The sequence below is a fragment of the Triticum dicoccoides genome, chromosome 5B (assembly GCF_002162155.2).
Source record: "Triticum dicoccoides isolate Atlit2015 ecotype Zavitan chromosome 5B, WEW_v2.0, whole genome shotgun sequence".
NCBI classification, from domain to species: domain Eukaryota; kingdom Viridiplantae; phylum Streptophyta; class Magnoliopsida; order Poales; family Poaceae; genus Triticum; species Triticum dicoccoides.
The window spans coordinates 462,406,686-462,432,153 of NC_041389.1; positions in this window are offsets into that span (position 1 = coordinate 462,406,686).

The following is a 25,468-nucleotide window of genomic DNA, read 5'->3' on the forward strand; positions in this document are numbered from 1 at the left end:
CCTTAGTCCTCACAAAGGATAATTTTGACCGCTGTCCAATGATCTACTCTTAGATCACTATTGTACCCCCTTGCCAAACTCATGGCAAGGTACACAATAGGTCTAGCATACAACACAACATACTTTATAGAACCTATGACTATGGCATAGGGAATGACTTTGATTCTCTTTCTATCTTCTGCCATGGTCGGGCTTTGAGTCTTACTTAATTTTACACCTTGTAATACAGACAAGAACTCCTTCTTTGACTGATCCATTTTGAACTCTTTCAAAAACTTGTCAAGGTATTTACTCATTGAAAAATCTTATCAAGCGTCTTGATGTATCTCTATAGATCTTGATGCCCAATATGTAAGCAACTTCACCGAGGTCTTTCATTGAAAAACTCTTATTCAAATACCCCTTTATGCTATCCAGAAATTATATATCATTTCCAATCAGCAATATGTCATCCACATATAAAATTAGAAATGCTACAGAGCTCCCACTCACTTTCTTGTAAATACAGGCTTCTCCAAAAGTCTGTATAAAACCATATGTTTTGATCATACTATCAAAGTGTTTATTCCAACTCCGAGAGGCTTGCACCAGTCCATAAATGGATCGCTGGAGCTTGCACACTTTGTTAGCACCCTTTGGATCGACAAAACCTTCTTCTTGCATCATATACAACTCTTCTTCCAGAAATCCATTCAGGAATGCAGTTTTGACATCAACTACCAAATTTCATAATCATAAAATGCATCAATTGCTAACATGATTCGGACAGACTTAAGCATCGCTACGGGTGAGAAAGTCTCATCGTAGTCAACTCCTTGAACTTTTCGAAAACCTTTTGCGACAAGTCGAGCTTTGTAGATAGTAACACTACTATCAGCGTCCATCTTCCTCTTGAAGATCCATTTATTCTTAATGGCTTGCCGATCATCGGGTAAGTCCACACTTTGTTCTCGCACATGGATCCCATCTCAGATTTCATGGCCTCAAGCCATTTCGTGGAATCTGGGCTCATCGTCGCTTCCTCATAGTTCGTAGGTTCATCATGGTCTAATAACATGACTTATAGAATAGGATTACCGTACCACTCTGGTGTGGATCGTACTCTGGTTGACCTACGAGGTTTGGTAGTAATTTGATATGAAGTTTCATGATCATCATCATTAGCTTCCTCACTAATTGGTGTAGGAATCACTAGAACTGATTTCTGTGATGAACTACTTTCCAATTCGGGAGAAGGTACAGTTACCTCATCAAGTTCTACTTTCCTCCCACTTAGTTCTTTCAAGAGAAAACTCCTTCTCTAGAAAGGATCCATTCCTAGCAACAAATATTTTGCCTTCGAATCTGTGATAGAAGGTGTACCCAACAGTTTCCTTTGGGTATCCTATGAATACGCACTTCTCCGATTTGGGTTCGAGTTTATCAGGTTGAAGCTTTTTCACAAGCATCATAGCCCCAACTTTAAGAAACGACAACTTTGGTTTCTTGCCAAACCACAGTTCATAAGGCGTCATCTCAACAGATTTTGATGGTGCCCTATTTAAAGTGAATGCAGTCGTCTCTACAGCATAACCCCAAAACGATAGTGATAAATCAATAAGAGACATCATAGATCGCACCATATCCAATAAAGTACGGTTACAACATTCAGACACACCATTTTGCTGTGGCGTTCCATGTGGCGTAAGTTGTGAAACTATTCCACATTGTTTCAAATAAAGACCAAACTCATAACTCAAATATTCACCTCCAGATCAGATCGTAGAAACTTTATTTTCTTATTACGATGATTTTCCACTTCACTATGAAATTCTTTGAACTTTTCAAATGTTTCAGACTTATACTTCATTACGTAGATATAACCATATCTGCTCAAATCATCTGTGAAGGTAACAAAATGATGATACCCGCCACGAGCCTCAACACTCATTGGACCGCATACATCTGTATGTATTATTTCCAATAAGTCAATAGCTCGTTCCATTTTTTCGGAGAACGGAGTTTTAGTCATCTTGCCCATGAGGCATGGTTCACAAGCACCAAGTGATTCATAATCAAGTGATTCCAAAAGTCCATTAGCATGGAGTTTCTTCATGCGTTTTACATCGATATGACTGTAGGAGTAATGGGCCACGGGTAGGCTCACCCGAGTCCCTGGATTTATCAAGACTTTGGGCCAGCTCCACCTAGCTAGGCCCCAAGCTGAAGCTCCGCCCTCTGGGGTCGGTTAGCTCAGCGGCCGACTGCCAGAGGGCAGCCGACCCAAGACTACGATGCTTCGAGTGACCGGCTCCTGGCGGCCGCCCTCCAGAGAGGGCGGCAACAGGCAGGCGGCCACCTCACAACTACGGGGCGGCCGAGCTCCCATCGAGAGTACAAGTCAAAGCATGGCTATAGTGAAGCACGTCGCCTCCCACGCTCGAGACGGGCGTGACTACAGTGCTCCGTACAGACGGAGATCTCCGCACGATGGAGCACTGTGCCGTATCTACCCTGACGTTGCTCCGGACAGGCGGAGCCCTGTTCCCCATGACGGCCTGCCGGTATGGCCCGCCAGAGGCGGGCCCTGTCGGGTAGTGACCCCAAGGAAGATGGCGGAAGCTCAACCACGCGGATTAGAGAGGGGCCGGCCTCCAGCAGGCGGCCGTCCCTTGTCCCGAGGCGAGCACGCCATTAAGCTGATAAGACCAGGTCTGGCTACAGTGTCCTCCCACCAGGCGGCGGGACTGTAGCCACACTAAGATGACCAAGCCCCCGTCACTAACGACACGGCTACAGTGAGCGGCCACCAACCAGTCGGCAGGGCCCACCAGGCGGCAGGCCCCAGCGGTCGGCGGAGAAGCCGGAGGCTGGAGACACTGACAGCCGGGCCCAGCAGCCGGCCAGATTACCATTGTACCCCTGGGGGGTAGGCCCATATAAACACCCCAGGCCACCCATGCAAAGGGTTCCCACTCCATTAGAACTAGCCACCCCCCAAGAGCAGGAGGAGAGCTAGCCTTGCCTCCTTCTGCCTCTAGCGCACAGCTCGAGGAGCACCATTGTATCACTTGTGCCTTAGTGATCATGCAGAGACCCCACAGAGCAGGACTAGGGGTGTTATCTCCTAGGAGAGCCCCGAACCTGGGTAAAGTACGCCGGCCTTCGTGTCTACGCCTTATCCCGCTTCCAGGCACCGGCGACGTTCTACTCGCTCCCACCATGATAAGCCATCCATTGGCATATGTCGCACCCAACCCTCGACATTTGGCGCCCACCATGGGGTCACGTGCATCGTCTCCCGGAGATCTGCTCTGGACGGGAACCCTGTTCCTTCTTGGCGAGCGAAGCCAACCCAGCACGCCCGATGGCGTCAGCCCTGACGCGCTGCACGGCGCGGAGATCGCCTGGGCGGCGAGCTGCCTCGCTGACCTCGTCGGCGAGATCGACCTCTCCGACGAGCCGGCCTCCGATGCAGGCAAAAGCTGCCCTGAGAGCCGCCTTGTCAGCCTCCTCGACCAGCTCCATGTCGCCAGCGAGCCTGTTGTGGACCTGGAGTCCGTCGGCTCAACCGATCCAATGATCGTCGACTCCGACACGGTGTCGCTTGACGCGTTCCCCACCAACGTGATGGTCTACGACGAGCCACCTCCTCGCGAGTACAGCGGCGGGAGCACCGTCACGGAGGTACTCGTCATCAACAGTGAAGAGCACTCGGACGGGCGTGCTCAAGATCCCCTCGACGACACTCTGCGTGACCTCACGTCGCCCATTCCCGAGGGCGCGGATGCTGAGGCGCTGGAGGCACGCTGCCTCCAGCTTCTCGAAAATGCTGGCCACCTGGCCAGCTTGCGCGGGCTTTTGGACACCTAATGACGCGAGATGGACCGGGCCGTAGGCGGCACGCCGGCTCCTGAAGGGCCTAGCTGCCTCGGCACTGTTCAGCAGCATGGCGCGACCGTCGACGGCATGTTCGGGGCAGAGTGCCCCGTCTACGCCACACCTGCGGAAAACATCCGGGCCGCCCAGGCGGTAACGGATGAGCTGGACAAATGCGACGGCGATGAGCACCGCCACATGACGGAGCGAGTCCAGCAGCTCCTAGACGCGGCTGCCGTGCAGCACGAGGCCGCCTGCCGCACCGAAGTCCCACCCGGACAAAACAACGAGCCGCCCTCACGCCGAGATCATGGGGCGACCTCCCGGATGCCGACTGGTGGCGCCTGCGGAGGAAAGGGCAACGAGCCGGATGCCAGCCACAGTCGGACACGCCTCTCCATTGAGCGGGACGAGGACGGCCGCCCTCGTGCAGTAGAGCGGCGAGGCGACCTGCCGCCACCCCCGCCTCGTGGAGCGAGATACCCCACTCTGCCTCCTCTCACGCATCCGACACTCGGCGACCGCCTTGGCCGTCGAGAGGGAGTCAGAGAGAATGATGCTCGCCATCAGATCGATCGTCTCAACCGGATGGCGTGGCCAAGGACTCTGGCTGGACGCTGGAGTCGGCTGCACCACCTGGCGCAGTAGGCGGCTCCGTCTAGACAGAAGGATTGCCAGCAGCAGGTGGGGCGGCGGAGGACTGGAGGACGCAGTCGGTGGCATCTGTCGGAGGAACGGGTGGCTGGTCGGTCCCCGCCTGGCCACCTCCAGTAGCGGGCGGCAACTCGGCGCGTGGCTCGTTGCTTGAGGCCCTGTCGGGCTGGGGCTGACCGTCCGCCCCAACCTCCGGCATGTCGACGTCGCTCTCCTCGTCTTCCTCCTCCTCCTTCTCTCTGTCCTCCTCCCCGTCTTCCCCTTCGTCGCTGGAGTCGATGACTTCAGCTGAATCCTCGCTGTCCTCCGGGTTTAACCCGAGCCACTCGTGCGGAGCTTCACCGCCTTCCTCGACCACCTCCGGGACAAAGACACTGGTGTCGGTGAAGTCGGCGATCGCCGCCGCCCTGTTGACAAGCTCAGCTTCCACAACCGCAAGCTCCTCCTGCGCCTCCAGTCGGAACGTGGCTAACTCGGCTAGATCTAGCCCAGGGTACCACGCCTTGACAAATTCCAAGGCCCGGCGCGCCCCTGCCCGGGCTGCTGAGCCTTTCCAGGCTTCCAGGTGGCCGACCGCCACCTCCAGCCAGTCGGCAGTCCGACTTGGGGTGCGCGGAGCCGGCAAGCCTGGCTAGAGGGCGGAGACCGCCTGGGCTCCGACGCGCTGGAGGCGGCGCAGCAAGCGGTGAGCAGGCCGAAGCCGAGCCTGAATGCTGAGGACCTGTTTGCCAAGAGTGCGCGGAGCATCAACGGCGATCTGCGCACCCTCCGCCCTTCGCTCCTCACGCTGGGCCTCGATCATTTGGATCGCGGCCACATAATGGCCTGGGAAGAAGTCTGTCCGGGCGGAAGAAGAAAAAGGCCAAGGCTATAAGCAAAGGCTGACAGCTCAAAACCAAAAACCAAGAAAATAAGGCTTACCATCGACCAAGTCTTCAATGCTGCTGAAGCAGGCCGTCACCTGGACCTCCTTGTCGGCCCAGGCGGAGCGCTCGACCTCAAACTCGGCGAGGAGGCTGGTCTCCGTCGTCTCCGCCTTTAGCTGGGCCGCCTTGAGGGTTTCCGCCTGCTTGGCAAGTTGGACGACCAGGCGGTCCCGCTCCTCCACCAGCTTGCTGCACTCCGCCTCCTTGCCATGTAGGGCGGTGTTGGCTTCGCCCAGCTGCTGCTGCAGGGCGGCGTTGGCCTATGAAGAAAGAAAGAGAAGGAAAAAGCATCAGTCAAGCGGACAAGACAAAGGAAAGAAACAATCGAGGAGATTCAGCCCGACTGCTCAGTAGTCGGCCTGAACCTCGGGGACTACAGACCGCGGGCGCGCCAGCGCGCCCCCGCGGAAAAGAAGTAGTTGGCAAAGGAAAGAAACAACTAATGAGATTCAGCCCGACTGCTCAGCAGTCGGCCCGAACCTTGGGGACTACAGCCCGCGGGTGCGCCAGCGCGCCCCCGCGAAGAAGGAAGACAGAAACTTACGCCGGCTCTCGGCCAGATGGGCCGTCTGCACCTCCAGTTCCCGAACCTTGGAGTTGTAGGCGGTCGCGCGGAGGTTGTGATAGTCCTGCAGAAGAGACATCAAATGAAGCCAGCAATCGACAGTCGCAAGATGAAGTGCCGACCCGCCTGCTCAGCAGCCGGCCTGGAACTTGGGGACTACACCTAGTGGGTGCGCTTGTGCGCCCCCACAAGAGAAGCAAAAAGGATCATTCGAAGAAGAAAGCCAAGGACAACTTACGCGGATGGCAGTGCACGACTCCAAGTAGGCCTCGGTGCAGCGCCTAAGGGCCTCCCCCTCTGCCCGGAGCTTGGCCTGGACGTCAAGAGACGCCTGGTTCAGGGCACCAGTCCCGCCCCCGTGTATCCAACCTACGGCTGCGGCGCTGGTCGCCTCGGTATCAGGGGCCGACAAGCTTGCGGTGCCGATCGCCTGCAGCCACGGTGCTGAGGCCGCCTTCTCCAGACGACGGCGCGTGGGTAGGCGGATCATAGGGATCAGGTCCGTCACCACCGTACTTACGACCGGCGGCGCCACCAGCTGCTCGTCCCGCGGCTCGCTGGCTGGCGGGGGCGACGGGGGCGGGGGTGGCGGCACGAAGATGTCCGGCATGGCTACGTCGCCGCCCTCCCACTCCCAGATCGGGTAGTCGCCGCCGGCTCCTCCAGTCGTCGCCTCGAATTTAGGCGGAGGCGGCGCGGTGTTCAGGGGTGCCACAAGCAGCGGCTCTTGGCGGCATGCGGCCTCCGCAAGCTACTCCTTCTCTGCGGCCTGGGCTTCCGCCTACGCTAGCGCCCTCTCAGCGGACGCGGCGGACAAGGCCGCCTGCTCCCTGGCCAGGCAGTCGGCTCTTCTTCGCGCGCCTCCCGCGCGTTTCGCTCTGTCGCCTCCCGGAGGTCGGCGGCCGGGTCGATGCACCGACTGGTCGAGGAGGTCGTTGCCGACCTCAGGACCGAGGTGGCGCCCGACTTCTCGAGGGTCAGCGGGGCCCTGAAACAAGAAGACAAGTCGGAAGGCTTTCACCCCAGAATGACGAAAATACAAGGGGTAAGGGAAGGATACTTATGCCGACACCATAACAGGCACCTTTGGCTGCCTCTAATACTGGGCCGCCTTGGCCGCGGTTTCTTTCCGCTTGGTCACCGCGGCTGGGTTTGGGCTTCTTCGGAGCGCTGCCGAACAGGGTCGCGCCCTGTTTCCGCTTGCGCTTGCCGCCTTGAGCGGGCGGCCCAGAAGAGGGGTCGGCGCTGGTGGTGGCGGAGCTCCGGGCAGGGCGCGGTTCGTCTTCATCTTCGTCATCGTCGTCGGACCAAGCCTCCACGCCGCCTCCTCCCTCGGAGCCGCCTGCTCCACTATCGCCGTCCGTTCTACCACCACTGCCTATCGCGTCGTCAACCAGGGCGGCTGCCCCCAAGTCGGGGTCGTCCAAATCGCTCTCCGCCCTGTCCGCCTGGAAGGCATCACCCGGCCCTAGGAGGGCGGCCGTCGCCTCGGACATATAAATCTGCAACCAAGAAAGGGTGGCGTCATAAAGAGAAACGAAGCTGAAGGAAACAGTTCCAAAGACCAAATGAAGAGACTTACAGCAGGAGGCGGGTTGTGGCGGGAGTATGGCCGCTTCCCGTACCGCCACTCCTTCTCCGACATCTTGAGGTCGGAGATCTCGTTTACCATCTGCGAAACTCCAGCAGGCGGCATCCCCTTCGTGCACAGCCGGCACGGATCACGGTGTCCGCCCATCTAGAAGATCGGACGAGAGCTGCTCTGGAACGGGAGGACCAGACGCTCAACGAAGGCGACGAGGAGGTCGGAGGCCACAAGGCCCTCCGCCTCGTGGAGCACTCGGAGTCGGCCAATGGCGGCCGCCGCATCCTCCGACACCGGCTTCGGTTTGTACTTCCAGGAAGTGCGAGCTCCGGTGGGGGCCGGCCTCGTAGGCCGGCAGGTTGAGGAAGTCGGCAGTCGGGTCCACGTTCTCGGTGTAGAAATAGGACTGCTGCCACATCTTCACCGACTGCGCCAGCTTGATGACGGGGAAGGTGTTCTGCTTCATCGGCCGGTGCACAGCGACGAAGCCCCCGCACTCGGCCGCCGTCTCCTTGGCGGAGGTGCCGAGCTTTCTATAAAAGAATGCTCCCCACAGCTCTATTGTGGGGAGGATGCTGAGGTAGCCCTCGCACACCGTGACAAAGGCGGAAAGCAGAGTCACGCTGTTGGGCGTGAGGTGGTGTGGTTGAAGATTGTAAAAGTTGAGGAAGGAGCAGAAGAAGTCGCTCGCCGGAGGCCGAAGCCGCGCAGGAAATGCGAGCAGAAGACGACCCGCTCGCCTTCCTGCGGCACCGGCGAGATCTCCGTCTCCGGCGGCACCCGCGCCTTGACGAAGGCCACGCTGGGCATCCGGCGCGTGTTGCGGAGGAAGGAGATGTGATCCTCGATCACAGTCGATCCATCCCAGTCGCCCATGGCTCAGGCTGGCGGCGCAGAGAGGAGAAACACGCCGGCGGTGGGCAACAGGCGGTGGCATTACGGCAGCAACAGCAGTGGAGGATGAGAAGAGGAAGAAAAAGAGTGGGAGGGGGCGTGAGAGCTTTGCCGCACCTTCCCCCTCCCTACTTATAGCGCCCGGGCTGTGAAGCCGAGGGGATAGGACGTGGGGTCGTGGGATTAACTGCGCCCACGTCCCCCCGAACCCCGTTTCCCGTGCGCATTTACCGCATCGTAAATGATCGTGGGAAAGACAACCGTCCCCTTCGACACAGTGGATCCGCCCGGTTGCCGAGGCACGATAGTGGTGGCCCGGCCCTGTGTCATGTCCCGTCCGAAATGTGGGGTGGCAAGCTGACCCGGCTGACGTGCGCCGTGTGGCGCGTCCGTGGCGGGCGGCGGACTGGGAAGCTTAGCAGGCACGCCACCTATCTCCCGCCCTGAAGTTCAAAAACCAACAGTGCGAACTCCGCCTGCTTGGTTGGCTACACGGTAGACCGGCACCTTCCCAGAGCCCGGTGAGGAGGGAAGCCGCTGAGGCTTCGCAGCCCCTCGACCATGGTGCCCGACCGGCTTCGGGGACTACTGTCGGAGTAATGGGCCACGGGTAGGCTCACCCATGTCCCTGAATTTATCAAGACTTTGGGCCAGCTCCGCCTAGTTGGGACCCAAGCTGAAGCTCCGCCCTCTGGGGCCGGCTGGCTCAGCGGCCGGCTGCTAGAGGACGGCCGACCCAAGACTATGATGCTCCGAGTGACCGGCTCCTGGCGGCCGCCCTCCAGAGAGAGCGGCAACAGGCAGGCGGCCACCTCACGACTACGGGGCGGCCGAGCTCCCATCGAGAGTACAAGTCAAAGCATGGCTACAGTGAAGCACGTCGCCTCCCACGCTTGAGACGGGTGTGGCTACAGTGCTCCGTACAGACGGGGATCTCCGCATGACGGAGCACTGTGCCGTATCTACCCTGACATTGCTCCGGACAGGCAAAGCCCTGTTCCCCACGATGGCCTGCCGGTACGGCCCGCCAGAGGCGGGCCCTATCGTGCAGTGACCCCAAGGAAGACGGCGGAAGCTCAACCACGCGGATTAGAGAGGGGCCGGCCTCCATCAGGCGGCCGTCCCTTGTCCCGAGGCAAGCACGCCATTAAGCTGATAAGACCAGGTCTGGCTACAGTGTCCTCCCACCAGGCGGCGGGACTGTAGCCACGCTAAGATGACCAAGCCCCCATCACTAACGACACGGCTATAGTGAGCAGCCACCAACCAGTCGGCAGGGCCCACCAGGCGGCAGGCCCCAGCGGTCGGCGGAGAAGCCGGAGGCTGGAGACACTGACAGCCGGTCCCAGCAGCCGGCCAGATTACCATTGTACCCCTGGGGGGTAGGCCTATATAAACCCCCCAGGCCACCCATGCAAAGGGTTCCCACTCCATTAGAACTAGCCACCCCCAGAGTAGGAGGAGAGCTAGCCTTGCCTCCTTCTGCTTCTAGCGCACATCTCGAGGAGCACCATTGTATCACTTGTGCCTTAGTGATCATGCGGCGACCCCGCAGAGTAGGACTAGGGGTGTTATCTCCTAGGAGAGCCCCGAACCTGGGTAAAGTACGCCAGCGTTCGTGTCTACGCCTTATCCCGCTTCCAGGCACCGGCAACGTCTACTCGCTCCCACCATGATAATCCATCCATTGACATATGTCGCACCCAACCCCCGACAATGACCCAAATGGCAGTGCCACAAATAAGTTGCACTATCATTATCAACTTTGCATCTTTTGGCATCAATACTGTGAATATGTGTATTACCACGATCGAGATTCAATAAACCGTCAACTTTGGGTATATGACCATAAAAGGTTTTATTCATGTAAATATAATAACAGTTATTTTCTGTCTTAAATGAAAAACCGTATTGTAATAAACATGATCCAATCATCTTCATGCTTTAACGCAAACACCAAATAACATTTATTTTGGTTCGACACTAATCTCGAAAGTATAAGGAGTGTGCGATGATGATCATATCAATCTTGGAACCACTTCCAACATAAACATACATCGTCACTTCATCCTTAACTAGCCTCTATTTATTTTGTAACTCCTGTTTCGAGTTACTAATCTTAGCAACCGAACAAGTATCGAATACCCAGGGGCTACTATAAACACTAGGAAGGTACACATCAATAACATGTATATCAAAAATGCCTTTGTTCACTTTGCCATCCCTCTTTTCCACTAAATATTTGGGGCAGTTCCGCTTCCAGTGACCATTTCCTTTGCAGTAGAAGCACTCAGTTTCTGGCTTAGGTCTAGCTTTGGGCTTCTTCACGGGAGTGACATCTTGCTTGCCATTCTATTTGAAGTTCCCTTTTTTTCCTTTGTCCTTTTCTTGAAACTAGTGGTCTTGTCAATCATCAACACTTGATGCTCTTTCTTGATTTCTACCTTCGTCGATTTCAGCATCATGAAGAGCTCAGGAATCGTTTTCGTCATCCCTTGTATACTATAGTTCATCACGAAATTCTAGTAACTTGGTGATGGTGACTAGAGAACTCTGTCAATCACTTACCTTATTTGGAAGATTAAATCCCACTTGATTCAAGCGATTGTAGTAAACAGACATTCTGAGCACATGCTCACTAGCCGAGCAATTCTCCTCCATCTTTTAGGCAAAGTACTTGTCAAAGTTCTCATACCTCTTGACGCGCGCATGAGTCTGAAATACCAATTTCATCTCTTGGAACATCTCATATGCTCCATGGCGTTCAAATGTTTTTGACATCCCAGTTCTAAGCCATAAAGCATGGTGCACTTAAACTATCAAGTAGTCATCATATTGAGCTAGCCAAACGTTCATAACGTCTGCATCTGCTCCTGCAATAGTTCCGTCACCTAGCGGTGCATCAAGGACATAATTCTTCTGTGCAGCAATGAGGATAAACATCAGATTACGGACCAAGTCCACATCATTGCTACTATCATATTTCAACTTGGTTTCTCTAGGACATATAGAAACATAGGGAAGCTACAACGTGAGCTATTGATCTGCAACATAATTTGCAAAATACTATCAGGACTAAGTTCATGAGAAATTAAAGTTCAATTAATCATATTACTTAAGAACTCCCACTTAGATAGGCATCCCTCTAGTCAACTAAATGATCACGTGATCCAAATAAACTAAACCATGTCTAATCATCATGTGAGATGGAGTAGTTTTCAATGGTGAACATCACTGTGTTGATCATATCTACTATATGATTCACGCTCGACCTTTCGGTCTCTAGTGTTCCGAGGCCATATCTGCATATGCTAGGCTTGTCAAGTTTAACCCAAGTATTCTGCATGTGCAAAACTGGCTTGCACCCGTTATATGTGAACGTAGAGCTTATCACACCCGATCATCACGTGGTGTCTCGGCACGAAGAACTGTCGCAACAGTGCATACTCGGGGAGAACACTTATACCTTGAAATTTTTAGTAAGGGATCATCTTATAATGCTACCGCCGAACTAAGAAAAATAAGAATATAAAACATAAACATCACATGCAATCAAAATATGTGACATGGTATGGCCATCATCATCTTGTGCCTTTGATCTCCATCTCCAAAGTACCATCATGATCTCCATCGTCACCGGCATGACACCATGATCTCCATCATCTTGATCTTATAAACGTGTCATCACATGGTCGTCTCGCCAACTATTGCTTTTGCAACTATTACTATCGCATAGCGATAAAGTAAAGCAATTATATGGTGCTTGCATCTTATGCAATAAAGAGACAACCATAAGGCTCCTGCCAGTTGCCGATAACTTTAACAAAACATGATCATCTCATACAACGCATCATGTCTTGACCATATCACATCACAACATGCCCTGCAAAAACAAGTTAGACGTCCTCTACTTTGTTGTTGCAAGTTTTACGTGCCTGCTACGGGCTTCTAGCAAGAACCATTCTTACCTACGCATCAAAACAACAACGATGTTTTGTCAAGTGTGATGTTTTAACCTTCAACAAGGACCGACCATGGTCAAACTCGATTCAATTAAAGTGGGAGAAACAGACACCCGCCAGCCACCTATGTGCAAAAGCACGTCGGTAGAACCAAAATAATGTTGGTCTGGGCCGCTTCATCCAACAATACCGCCAAATCAAAGTAAGACATTGGTGGTAAGCAGTATGACTATTATCAACCACAACTCTTTGTGTTCTACTCGTGCATATAACATCTACGCATAGACCTGGCTCTAATGCCACTGTTGGGGAATGCGGTAATTTCAAAAAATTTCCTACGATCATGCAAGATCTATCTAGGTGATGGCAATGCATAGCAACGAGAGGGGAGAGTGTGTCCATGTACCCTCGTAGACCGAAAGCGGAAGCATTTCAATAACGCGGTTGATGTAGTCGAACTTCTTCACGATCCAACCGATCAAGTACCGAACGCACGACACCTCCGCGTTCAACACACATTCAGCTCAATGACGTGCCTCGTGCTCTTGATCAGTTGAGGACGAGGATGAGTTCCGTCAGCACGGCGGCGTGGCGACTGTGATGATGATGTTACCGGCGCAGGGCTTCGCCTAAGCACTACAATGGTACGAGGTGTGTAACTGTGGAAGGGGGCAATGAGGGAGTCCTGGATAAGGGGGTATCCGGACAGCCGGACTATATACTTTGGCCAGACTGTTGGACTATGAAGATACAAGACAGAAGACTTCGTCCCGTGTCCAGATGGGACTCTCCTTGGCGTGGAAGGCAAGCTTGGTGATTCAGATGTAGATCTCCTCCTCTGTAAACCGACTCTGTATAACCCTAGCCCCCTCTGGTGTCTATATAAACCGGAGGGTTTAGTCCATACAACAACAACAATCATACCATAGGCCAGCTTCTAGGGTTTAGCCTCTCTGATCTCGTGGTAGATCAACTCTTGTAATACTCATATCATCAAGATCAATCAAGCAGGAAGTAGGGTTTTACCTCCATCGAGAGGGCCCGAACCTGGGTAAACATCCTGTCCCCAGCCTCCTGTTACTAATAGTCTTAGACGCATAGTTCGGGACCCCCTACCCGAGATCCGCCGGTTTTGACACCGACATTGGTGCTTTCATTGAGAGTTCCTCCGTGTCGTCGTTGCAAGTCTAGATGGCTTCTCCAACCTTCAACCACGCTGCCCTGGGTGATATTTTTATCCCCGGACAGATCTTCGTGTTCGGCGGCTTCGCACTGCGGGCCAACTCGCTTGGCCATCTGAAGCAGGTCGATAGCTACGCCCCTGGCCATCAGGTCAGGTTTGGAAACCTAAACTACACCGCTGACATCCGCGGAGACTTGATCTTCGATGGATTCGGGCACGTGTCAGGAGCACCGAACAATCACGACGAACATGACCTAGATCTACGGTCGGACAGTATTTGGAACATCGCACCTGCTTCAGCTCCGGACTTCATTCTAGAGCAGGCCGTGCCTCCCGAGGACGGGTGGATGGACCCCACCCCGAAGGCCGCATTATCATCGGCATTGGAGCCGAACACAGACTCCTCTCCTCAGGAAAACTGTACCTCCGGACCCCCGGACTCATCCGGCAGTGTGTTCCGGACCGCGCGCATCCGTGCCCATCGAATCTAATTGGGATCCAGTCATGGAGTTCGCTGCCACAGATATCTTTCAGCACTCACCCTTTGGAGACGTGCTGAATTCATTAAGGTCTCTCTCTTTGTCAGGAGACTCCTGGCCGAACTATGTCCGGCTTGAGTGGGAAGCTGGCGACGAAGAAATTCATTACCCACCCACCACCCACTTAATAGCCACGGTCGACGATTTGACCGACGTGCTTAACTTCGACTCCGAAGACATCGACGGTGTAGACGATGATGCGGGAGAAAAACAGGAACCACCGCCCACAGGGCGCTGGACTGCCACCTCTTTATATATATAATGGATACTCCCAAAGAAAACAATGGCGATGAGGCAACGGGAGATAACCCCTCGGGGAAGAAAGTAAAACATGGGCATCATCGGCACTGCTCCAAGCCTCGCCACAACAATACCGGCACTGGAGAAGAAAATCCAGATGGCGCCGAAGAGGAATATGATCCTGATCAACCCACCTTCGAGCAAGCCAAACAGGAACACGGGCAGGCTAGCCCAGACAAACAGGCGACCGACGGATACTTGGAGGATGATAACTATATTCCTCCCTCCGAAGATGAGGTGAGCCTCGGTGATGACGAATTCGGCGTACCAGAGGACCCCATAGAGCAGGAGCGCTTCAAGCGCGGGCTTATAGCCACTGCAAGAAGCCTGAAATAGAAATAGCAGCAGCTCCAAGCGGACCAAGATCTGCTCGCAGACAGATGGACCGAAGTCCTGGCGGCCGAAGAGTACGGACTCGAACCCCCAAGCAGGGGATACCCAAAGCATAAACCGCTAGAAGAAGAGGCCGAAGAGCCTGAACTTCTAGCACAAGATGAGTCTGACCGACCACCACGTGGCCGGGATAAACCGGCATGTCAAGCCAGACACCAGCCCGTGCCGGTTCACCATGGCCCGGGGCAATACGCAGGACTTGCGAGATATACTGGAAAACAACACAGGACAACCAAGATCGATCTATGGATCACGAGGGCGTGCCACAGCTCAGGACACCGATCGTCACGCCGGACACAATACTGATAAATCCGGCCGGGCCGGACATTACCGACCAGACCTAATCGCACTATGCCGCGACATAGCCTGACACAGAGGCGCCGCACACCCTCTCTGCTTCACTGACGAAGTAATGGAACATGAATTCCCAGAAGGGTTTAAACCCGTCAACATCGAGTCGTACGATGGCACAACAGACCCCGCGGTGTGGATCGAGGATTTTCTTCTCCACATTCATATGGCCCGCGGTGACAACCTACATGCCATCAAGTACCTCCCACTCAACCTTAAAGGGCCAGCCAGACACTGGTTGAATAGCCTGCCAGCAAACTCTATTGGCAGTTGGCAAAACCTTGAGGACGCATTCCTCGATAACTTCCAAGGTACCTATGTGTGACCACCGAATGCTGATGACTTAAGTTACATTACCCAATAGCCCGGAGAGTCAGCCAGGAAATTCTGGACTCTGTTCCTAACTAAAAAGAACCAAATTGTCGACTGTCTGGACACCGAGGCCCTAGCGGCCTTTAAGCATAATATCCGTGACGAGTGGCTTGCCCGACACCTTGGCCAAGAAAAACCGAAGACCATGGCGGCACTCACGACACTAATGACCCGCTTTTGCGCAGGTGAGGACAGTTGGCTGGCTCGCAGCAACACAGTGCCAGGAAACCCTGGCACCTCAGATACCCGTGACAGTAACGGAAAGCCACGGTGCAACAGACACAAGCGTCGAAACAACGGCGACAATGCGGAGGATACGGCAGTCAATGCGGGATTCAGCAACTCCAAATCCGATCAGCGGAAGAAGCCGTTCAAAAGAAACAACCCGGGATCGTCCAGTCTGGACCGCATACTCGACCGCTCATGCCAGATTCACGGCACCCCAGATAAACCAGCCAATCACACTAACAGAGATTGATGGGTGTTCAAATAGGCCAGCAAGATAAATGCCGAGAACAAGGACAAGGGGCTGCACAGCGATGATGACGAGGAGCTCCGGCGTCCAAACACTGGAGGACAGAAGAAATTTCCCCCCAGGTCAAAACGGTGAACACGATCTATGCCACTCACATCCCCAAACGGGAGCGAAAGCGTGCACTTAGGGACGTCTATGCGATGGAGCCCGTCGCCCAAAAATTCAACCCATGGTCATCCTGCCCGATCACCTTTGATCGTAGGGACCATCCGACCAGCATCCGTCACGGTGGCTCAGCCGCATTGGTCCTTGACCCAATCATCGACGGATTCCACCTCACGCGAGTCCTCATGGATGGTGGCAGCAGCCTGAACCTGCTTTATCAGGACACAGTGCGCAAAATGGGCATCGATCCATCACGGATCAAACCCACCAAAACCACCTTCAAAGGTGTAATTCCAGGGGTAGAGGCCCGCTGCACGGGCTCAATAATACTGGAAGTGGTCTTCGGATCTTCGGATAACTTCCAAAGCGAGGAGTTAATCTTTGATATCGTCCCTTTCCATAGTGGCTATCATGCACTACTTGGACGAACTGCGTTCGCTCGTTTCAATGCGGTACCGCACTATGCATACCTCAAGCTCAAGATGCCAGGACCTCGCGGGGTCATAACAGTCAATAGAAACACAGACCACTCCCTCCGTACGGAAGAGCATACTGCGGTCCTCATGGCAGAAGTACAAAGCAGACTCCTCCGACAAACAGCCAATTCGGCAATGACATCCCCAAACACTGTCAAGCGAGTTCGAACTACCGCGCAACAGGACCGCCAGGCACGCCAGGAGCTCGATTAGCAACCCGGCCTCCACCCCAGCCCCATTCAAGCGGCGTTAGTGCCACGCGTACATAACTACGCTCTCAAGATACCATGGGCATAGGTGGAGGCAGGACAACAATGCGGCCAGAGTGTGGTTCAGCCGCTAGGAGGCCCGCATACCTTTTTCTTTTTTCAGGACCCCACTTTCGGGCAGCCCCTTCAGAGAGATCTGATAACCGGACTCATCACAGAAGGTACACCAAGGAGGCACAGAGGCATCACACGCAAGGGAATACTCAGGTGGTCTTCTCTAATGATCGTTATACCTGTCCTTACATACACGCATGTAGCCTGCCCTTGGATAGGATATGTCAAATAGTCCTATTTTTTTGCTTAATGCATCAATTGTACACCTATGTTTTGCCGTATTGTCCAAATAAATTGGAAGTAATATATAGCGTCAGCTTCTTATTACTATCCTCATATTTTCCTTTGAATATTTATTCAATATTTGCATCCGTACACTTTGGTACGGTCAGTTTGCCAGGGGCTTCTTATCAAGCCCCATAAAATGGCAAGAAAAGTCTGAAGACTTTCAACAGTGCGGCACCCCAAACTTATAGCATTATATGCATCAGCTCCGAATCATGTCTTGGGTTAATAGTTGGGTTAGCCCGGCTCCCTTGTTTTGGTACCTTATGTTCCGTTATATCGGCTAAGGTAGCGCAGGGGGAACTACTGCGATTGTGTCCCGGTTCTTCCGGACGAGCACCTCAATAGAGAAAGCCGAAAACTGACCGTCATGATGCGGCGAGAGCTGGTCGCTGTTCGCGAGGTAGTAAAATCCCTAAAGATTTTTTCCGCTTAAGGCGAGGAATCGGCCTTGCCTGATTTAGGCATCTATAACGCCCCAATTCGGCTTTCCGAATACTAGGGGCTTCGCCAAAATTTAAAATTATAGACTTCTATGGCCAAGTGAGAGTTATAAAGCCGAATAGTCCGATTGCCTGGTTCGCTGTGCTAAACACCTCCTTAAAGGACCAAGAATTTGGATAAAGAGTGTTTAGGTTTTCCACGAACACCCCAGTACTAGTTACAAGGGGGCGGAAGCCGACGACTGGCCTACTTTCAGGTTTTGATAAACGGTCGCAGAGAAGATAATATTTTAAATCAAACAAAGCATTGTATAGCACAATCAAACTCGTCCTCATATTACACATACAACATGAGTACATTTACTCGAAAATCATGTTCTTAGGACATTCATCCGCCACAATCCGAGCGCCTTTCATAACGCCACTATAATACATCTCGGGATAGCGGTGCTCCTTGCCCTTCGGGGGTCCATCCTTCACGAGTTGCTCAGCATCTAGTTTGCCCCTATGCACCTTGGCGCGGGCAAAGGTCCATCGGGCACCCTCAATACATACGGACTGCTTGATAACTTCTAGCCGTGGACAGGCATGCACCATCCGCTTCACCAGGCCAAAGTAGCTGCCGGGCAGGGGCTCGCCAGGCCACATCCGGACTATGAGGTCCCTCATGGCCTGTTCGGCCGCATTGTGGAGTTCGACCAGCTGCTTCAGTTGGTCACTCAGAGGCATAGGGTGTTCGGCCCCAGTATATTGGGACCAGAACAGCTTCTCCGTAGAGCTCCCCTCTTCAGCGTGACAGAACTCTGCGGCATCCGAAATGCTGCATGGCAGATCTGCGAATGCTCCTGGAGAGCTCCGGATTCGTGTAAGTAAAAGAAATGACTCCTCCACATGCTTGCTTTTCATAAAGAATGCCTTACCCTCCACTATCTTCTTGGCCGCCCGGATTTCCTGGAGGGCCTTTTGGGCTTCGGCCTTGGCGTCAGCCATGCTCTAGAGGGCCTTTGCAAGCTCAGACGCTTGCATCTTGTAGTCATGCTCCAGGGAGCCAAACTTCTTGCCGAGCTCCTGGAGCTCCTGTTGTACCTCTCCCACCCGATCATCTTGCTTCTCTCGCTCGGTGCGCTCCGTATCCGCCTTGGCTTCGGCCGCGGACAGTGCTTCCTTCAAGGCCGCCACTTTGGTCGCGGTCCCTATCAAAAGCCATGATGATTTTTCTTAGCATCACGAACTTTTTATCCTCTATACGACATATGGACGGGGTTTCTCTTACCTTTGTTCGCTTCGAGCTGGTTCTTCACGAGGCCGAACTCTTCTTCAGCCTGCCCCAGTTCACGCTTGAGTCTGGCAACCTCAGCCGTGCGTGCAGTGGCGATCAGCAATAGTGCATGTTTGATTGATTCAGATAAATACCATTAGTTTCCTGCAGTTTTTTAGTTGACCCTCCGTTTGCCTATTCTTTCCGAACACCAACCAGAGTATCAGGGGCTACTATCTATCGGGTGATATTTTCTCACACATTCTTTGCCTCAAAGCCTGTTAGCAGGCTGGTGCAGGCTTCGGTCAATCCGCCCTTGGCGGATCGAACCTTCTCAATCACCGTACCCATAAGTGTATGGTGTTCATCCTCGATGGAAGCGCCTCGAAGCACTTCCAACAAATTATCTGATGCCTCTGGCTGGGCGGAGGTCATTGGCACGGCCAGCTCGCCCTCCTTCGCGAGGGACTGCTTACTGGAATCAGGAACCTTTGTAGGCTCCGGCGTAGTAACCGGCTAGGAACCAGACTTGTTGTGGCTCCCGTCAGCATAATCCATGGGGTTCTCATCCGCCATGTGTCCGGCGCCCGAGATTTTGCCTTGGGGCATCCCAGGAGCCGTCGCTTCCTGCTCTGGCATCCTCCGGGACAACACCTCGGTGTCATCCACAGGTCGTGGGGAGGTTGCCGCCGGGAGCGAATTCATCTCCGACTCGTTTAGGGACTCCTCCAAAGAGGACTCCTCGAGATCGGACCCGACCGGACTGCATAAACATGTCCGGCGTCATTATAAACCATGAGGTCAAAGTCGCACGAAAGTATTATGGAATGCGGATACTTACGACCTCACCCGGGGCTTGCCCCTGGGCAGCCACTCTGAAAGCGGCGGTAGTGGAGTGATCGGGAAGGGACGCTTTTCCCTTCTTCGGTGTCCCAGCCTCCCCTGACGGGGCGGCCTTCCTTTTCTTCTCCTGCCTAGAGCGAGGAGGAGGCATTTCTTCATGATCTCCCCCATCTTCGGGGGGAGAATCTTCATCGTCATCTTCGGATGACGACTCTATCATGGCCTTGCGCTGGGGACCTTTTTTGGTCCCCGCGGCCACCTTCTTGGACCCTTCGGCCCCCTCAATCGAGGCGGCCTTCTTCTTCTTCCTCTCCTCCCCTTCGTGGGAGGAGTGCTCCTCGTCATCTTCTGGCGAGGCTTCTGGTGTGGCTTCGCGCCGGAGACCCTTACGGGTCCTGCGGCCTTCTTTTCGACCTTTTTCTCCAGCACCTTGTAAGGCGTCGGAACCAGCATCTCCGCTAGGAGTGCGCTCACTGGGCCCTCAAGCAATGGAGCCGGATTAATCCGCTCCACCATCTCCACCCAATCCTGTTCGGTCAGTATAGTGACCTAAGAATCCTCCCCCGAACGTACCAGGAAGGAAATATCTTACAAATAACCAGAGGACTTACCGGATTGGCGAGGCGGCTTGCGCTGAGCCCCCGGTCCTCGGAAAGGGGAGGAGGAACTTCTCCGGTCTTTAATAACACCTTCCAGACTTCTTTGTGCGTTGTGCCGAAGAGCTCTAGAAGCATCTGGTGTTCGGCCGGGTCGAACTCCCACATATCAAATGCCCGTCTTTGACACGGAAGAATCCGGCGAATGAGCATGACCTGGACCACGTTGACAAGCTTGATCTTCTTGTCCCTCATACTTCGGATGCAGGTCTCGAGTCTGGCCAACTCTGTGGGTTCGCCCCAGACCAGGCCCTTCTTCTTCAAAGAAGTGAGCCGCGTGGGGATTCCGGATCTGAATTTGGGGGCCGCCACCCAGTTGGCATTGCGCGGCTCGGTGATGTAGAACCACCCTGATTGCCACCCCTTTACGGTCTCCACAAAGGAGCCATCAAGCGATGTGACGTTGGGCATTTTTTCCACCATGGCACCTCCGCACTCCGCCTGTTTTCCGCTAACGATCTTCGGCTTCATGCAGAAGATCTTCAACCACAGGCCGAAGTGGGGCTTGATGCGGAGGAAGGCCTCGCACACGATGATGAACGCCGAGATGTTGAGGACGAAATTCGGGGCCAGATCGTGAAAATCTAGCCCATAGTAGTACATAAGCCCACGGACAAACGGGTGAAGTGGAAACCCTAGTTTGCGAACAAAATGAGGGAGAAATACTACTCTCTCCCGAGACTTCGGAGTGGGGGTAATCCGTCCCTCTGCTGGAAGCCTGTGCGTGATATTCTCGGCCAGGTATCCGGCTTCCCGAAGCTTGGTGATGTTCTCCTCTGTGATAGAGGAGGCCATCCACTTGCCTCCCGCTCCGGACAAGATGCGATCCTATGGAGAAGGTGAGAACTTGGGCGCTGGAGTTCAAGGGTGCGAGAATGGATGAGCAAAGGAGGAAGAAGGCGTGGGTAAAAACGGGAGATCTCTATCCCTTTATAAAGGCAATGTAGAATGTGCGCCTCCCCACTTGCCTCTCGAAATCTCTTATCTTTCCAAGCGCCTCGATTGATGGCGCTGGTTGGGTTACCCATACCTGTATTAATGGAGATCCCGCGATAACGGGACACGATCTCTGCCCTGACAGGACGTGCCAAGGAAACTGCCTCGTGGTGTGTGCGATAGCAAGTTGTAAAAAACGGTTCGAATAAAAACAGGACCGTGGCGTGATGTCACTTTTTGAAGGATTATCAGCAGATTGGATTCATGGATTATTATTCTCTCTACGGTGGTATATGGAATTTATTTTACAGAGCCGGACACGGTCCTTGTGTTCGGAATTAATTTTGGAGTATTCGGAGGTGGAACCCGCCTCACAATGCTGAAGACAATCTACGCGCAGGACTCATCATCATTGAAGCCAGGTTCAGGGGCTACTGAGGGAGTCCTGGATAAGGGGGTATCCGGACAGTCGGACTATATACTTTGGCCGGACTGTTGGACTATGAAGATACAAGACAGAAGACTTCGTCTCGTGTCCGAATGGGACTCTCCTTGGCGTGGAAGGCAAGCTTGGCGATTCGGATGTAGATCTCCTCCTCTATAAACCAACTCTATATAACCCTAGCCCCCTCCAGTGTCTATATAAACCAGAGGGTTTAGTCCGTACAACAACAACAATCATACCATAGGCTAGCTTCTAGGGTTTAGCCTCTCTGATCTCGTTGTAGATCAACTCTTGTAATACTCATATCATCAAGATCAATCAAGCAGTAAGTAGGGTTTTACCTCCATCGAGAGGGCCCGAACCTGGGTAAACATCGTGTCCCCAGCCTCCTGTTACCATTAGTCTTAGATGCACAGTTCGGGACCCCCTACCCGAGATCCGCCTGTTTTGACACCGACAGGCACCGCACACGGTTAAGAGAAACTTGTGTGTCTTTGGGGTGCCCCCTGCCCACATATATAAAGGTGGGGGGAGGGAGGCCGCCCCCCTAAGGGTGCGCCTAGAGTATGGAGTCCTACTAGGACTTCCAAGTCCTAGTAGGAATCCCTTTCCCTTTTGGAGTAGGAGAGAAGGAAAGAAGGAAAGAGAGAAGGAGTAGGAAAGGGCAAGGCCCCCCTCCCCTTTCCCCTAGTCCAATTCGAACCCATGGGCGGGGGGTGCAACCTCCCCTTTGTCCTACCTCCTCATTTCCCATATGGCCCAATAAGGCCCATTCCTTCTCCCCGTGAATTCCCATAACTCCCGGGTATTCCAAAAAATACCCAAATCACTTAGAACCTTTCCGATGTCCGAATATAGCCTTCCAATATATGAATCTTTACATCTCGGCCATTTCGAGACTCCTCGTCATGTCCGTGATCTCATCCAGGACTTCGAACAAACTTCATTCATCAAAACACATAACTCATAATACAAATCATCATCGAACGTTAAGTGTGCGGACCCTACGGGTTCGAGAACTATGTAGACATGACCGAGACGCATCTCTGGTCAATAACCAATAGCAGAACCTGGATGCTCATATTGGTTCCTACATATTCTACAAATATCTTTATCGGTCAAACCGCATAACAACATATGTTATTCCCTTTGTCATCGGTATGTTACTTGCTCGAGATTCGATCGTCGGTATCATCATACCTAGTTCAATCTCATTACCGGCAAGTCTCTTTACTCATTGTGTAATGCTTCATCCTACAACTAACTCATTAGTCACATTGCTTGCAAGGCTTATAGTGATGAGTATTACCGAGAGGGCCCAAAGATATCTCTCTGAAACACGGAGTGACAAATCCTAATCTCGATCTATGCCAACCCCACAAACACCTTTGGAGACACCTGTAGAGCATATTTATAATCACCCAGTTATGTTGTGATGTTTGATAGCACACACGGTGTTCCTCCGGTATTCGGGAGTTGCATAATCTCATAGTCTGAGGAACGTGTATAAGTCATGAAGAAAGCAGTAGCAATGAAACTGTAACGATCATAATGCTAAACTAACGGATGGGTCTTGTCCATCACATCATTCTCCTAATGATGTGATCCTGTTCATCAAATGATAACACATGTCTATGGTTAGGAAACATAACCATCTTTTATTAACGAGCTAGTCAAGTAGAGGCATACTAGGGACACTATGTTTTGTCTATGTATTCACACATGTACTACGTTTTCGGTTAATACAATTCTAGCATGAATAATAAAAATTTATCATGATATAAGGAAATATAAATAACAACTTTATTATTGCCTCTAGGGCATATTTCCTTCAGGTAGTAATGCTAGAGCGGTACTACCGCCTGCCCTTGCGGTACAACCGTGGGGGTAGTATTCAACAACCACTCAGGTGCAGCACACATCAGTATACTCAATGAGGCAGCGGTACTACCGCGCGTCCACAGAAGTAAAAATTACTGCCGGTCTACATCCGCTGGAGCTAGCTTCGAGTAAAAGGCCGAACGGTAGTAGTAGCAGAAGTAACTACGGTACTACCGCGCTGGGGCGGTAGTAAAAAATTACTTCCGCTCCTACTATCGCGGAGCCCGACCCGGAGGACAGACTCCCAGCACACGCGGTAGTACTGTGGCAGAAGCAACGGTACTACCGTTGGCTACTGCGATACTACCGCTAGGGGTAGCGGTACTACCGCAAGTCATAGAACTACAACGGACTGCTGCCTTCCACAACTCAGCTAAAGACAACAGAAGGATACAATAAAACCAGAACTGCCATAACTTCTGCAAATGAGCTCCGAATTGAGCAAACTCAAGCTTGTTGGTTAGATAACGACAAATAGGGAACCCTCCAACAGAGAAGAACCAGCATAACCTCCAACATCGAAAACATCATATAAGATGCATGTGAACTCCGACTTCGATGAACTCGAGCTTGTCATGAAGATGACCAAGTCTAAAAGTCACAAAGAGAAACACCAAACAAGAACCAAGAAATATGATGCAAGGATGCAATGGTTTGAGCTCTCTATGAACAATACGATCAAGCTACTCATTGAGAGCCCCCTTAATAGTACGACAACTGGTCCTATAACCTGGTCTCTCAACTACCACCATGAGACCGGTAAAACATAAACCTATCAAGGGCAAACCTTTACCTTGCGGATAATCCAGTTGAGCTAGATGACGACGACCTTGTCTTACTCAAGATGGACCACCTTTCTTGATTGTGTTGGGTCGATGAAGACCAGTTGATTGCTCCCCCATAACCACTATGGGTGTGCCACTCTTCCGCACATCTTCACAAGTCCATTGTCGCCACAATGGACGACAAGCTTCAAGCACTTGATCTCTTCGTGATGCTCCACTTGAACTTGCACAACGGAAATCTCGAAGACGATCACCACTTGATGTCATCCTCTCCATGGGTTGTATGATATCTTCCTCTTGAAGCAAGTCCATGGACACATACCTAACCCCACATAGACTCTCACATAGACCATGGGTTAGTACACAAAGTGTAATGGACAATGCTTACCATACCATGGGATCACTTGATCCCTCTCGGTACATCTTCTATGCTTTGTGAGTTGATCAACATGATTCACTCTTGACTTAGTCTTGATCAAACTGGAATCTTTCCAACTCTCTTCATTTGGATGATTGATACGTCTCCAACGTATCTATAATTTTTGATTTTTCCATGCTATTATATTATCTGTTTTGGATGTTTTGTGTGCATTATTATGCTATTTTATATTATTTTTGGGACTAGCCTATTAACCTAGAGCTCAGTGCCAGTTCCTGTTTTTCCCTATCTTAGAGTTTCGCAGAAAAGGAATACCAAACGGAGTACAAACAAAATAAACTTTCGCGATGATATTTCTTGGACTAGAAGCAAACCAGGAGACTTGGAGACGAAGTTGAGGAGCCTCGAGGTGGCCACAAGGGTGGAGAGCGCGCCCTAGAGGTAGGGCGTGCCCCCCGTCTTGTGGGCCCGTCGTGGGTCCCCTGACCTAATTCTTTCTCCTATATATACTCTTATACCCCAAAAACACCAGAGAC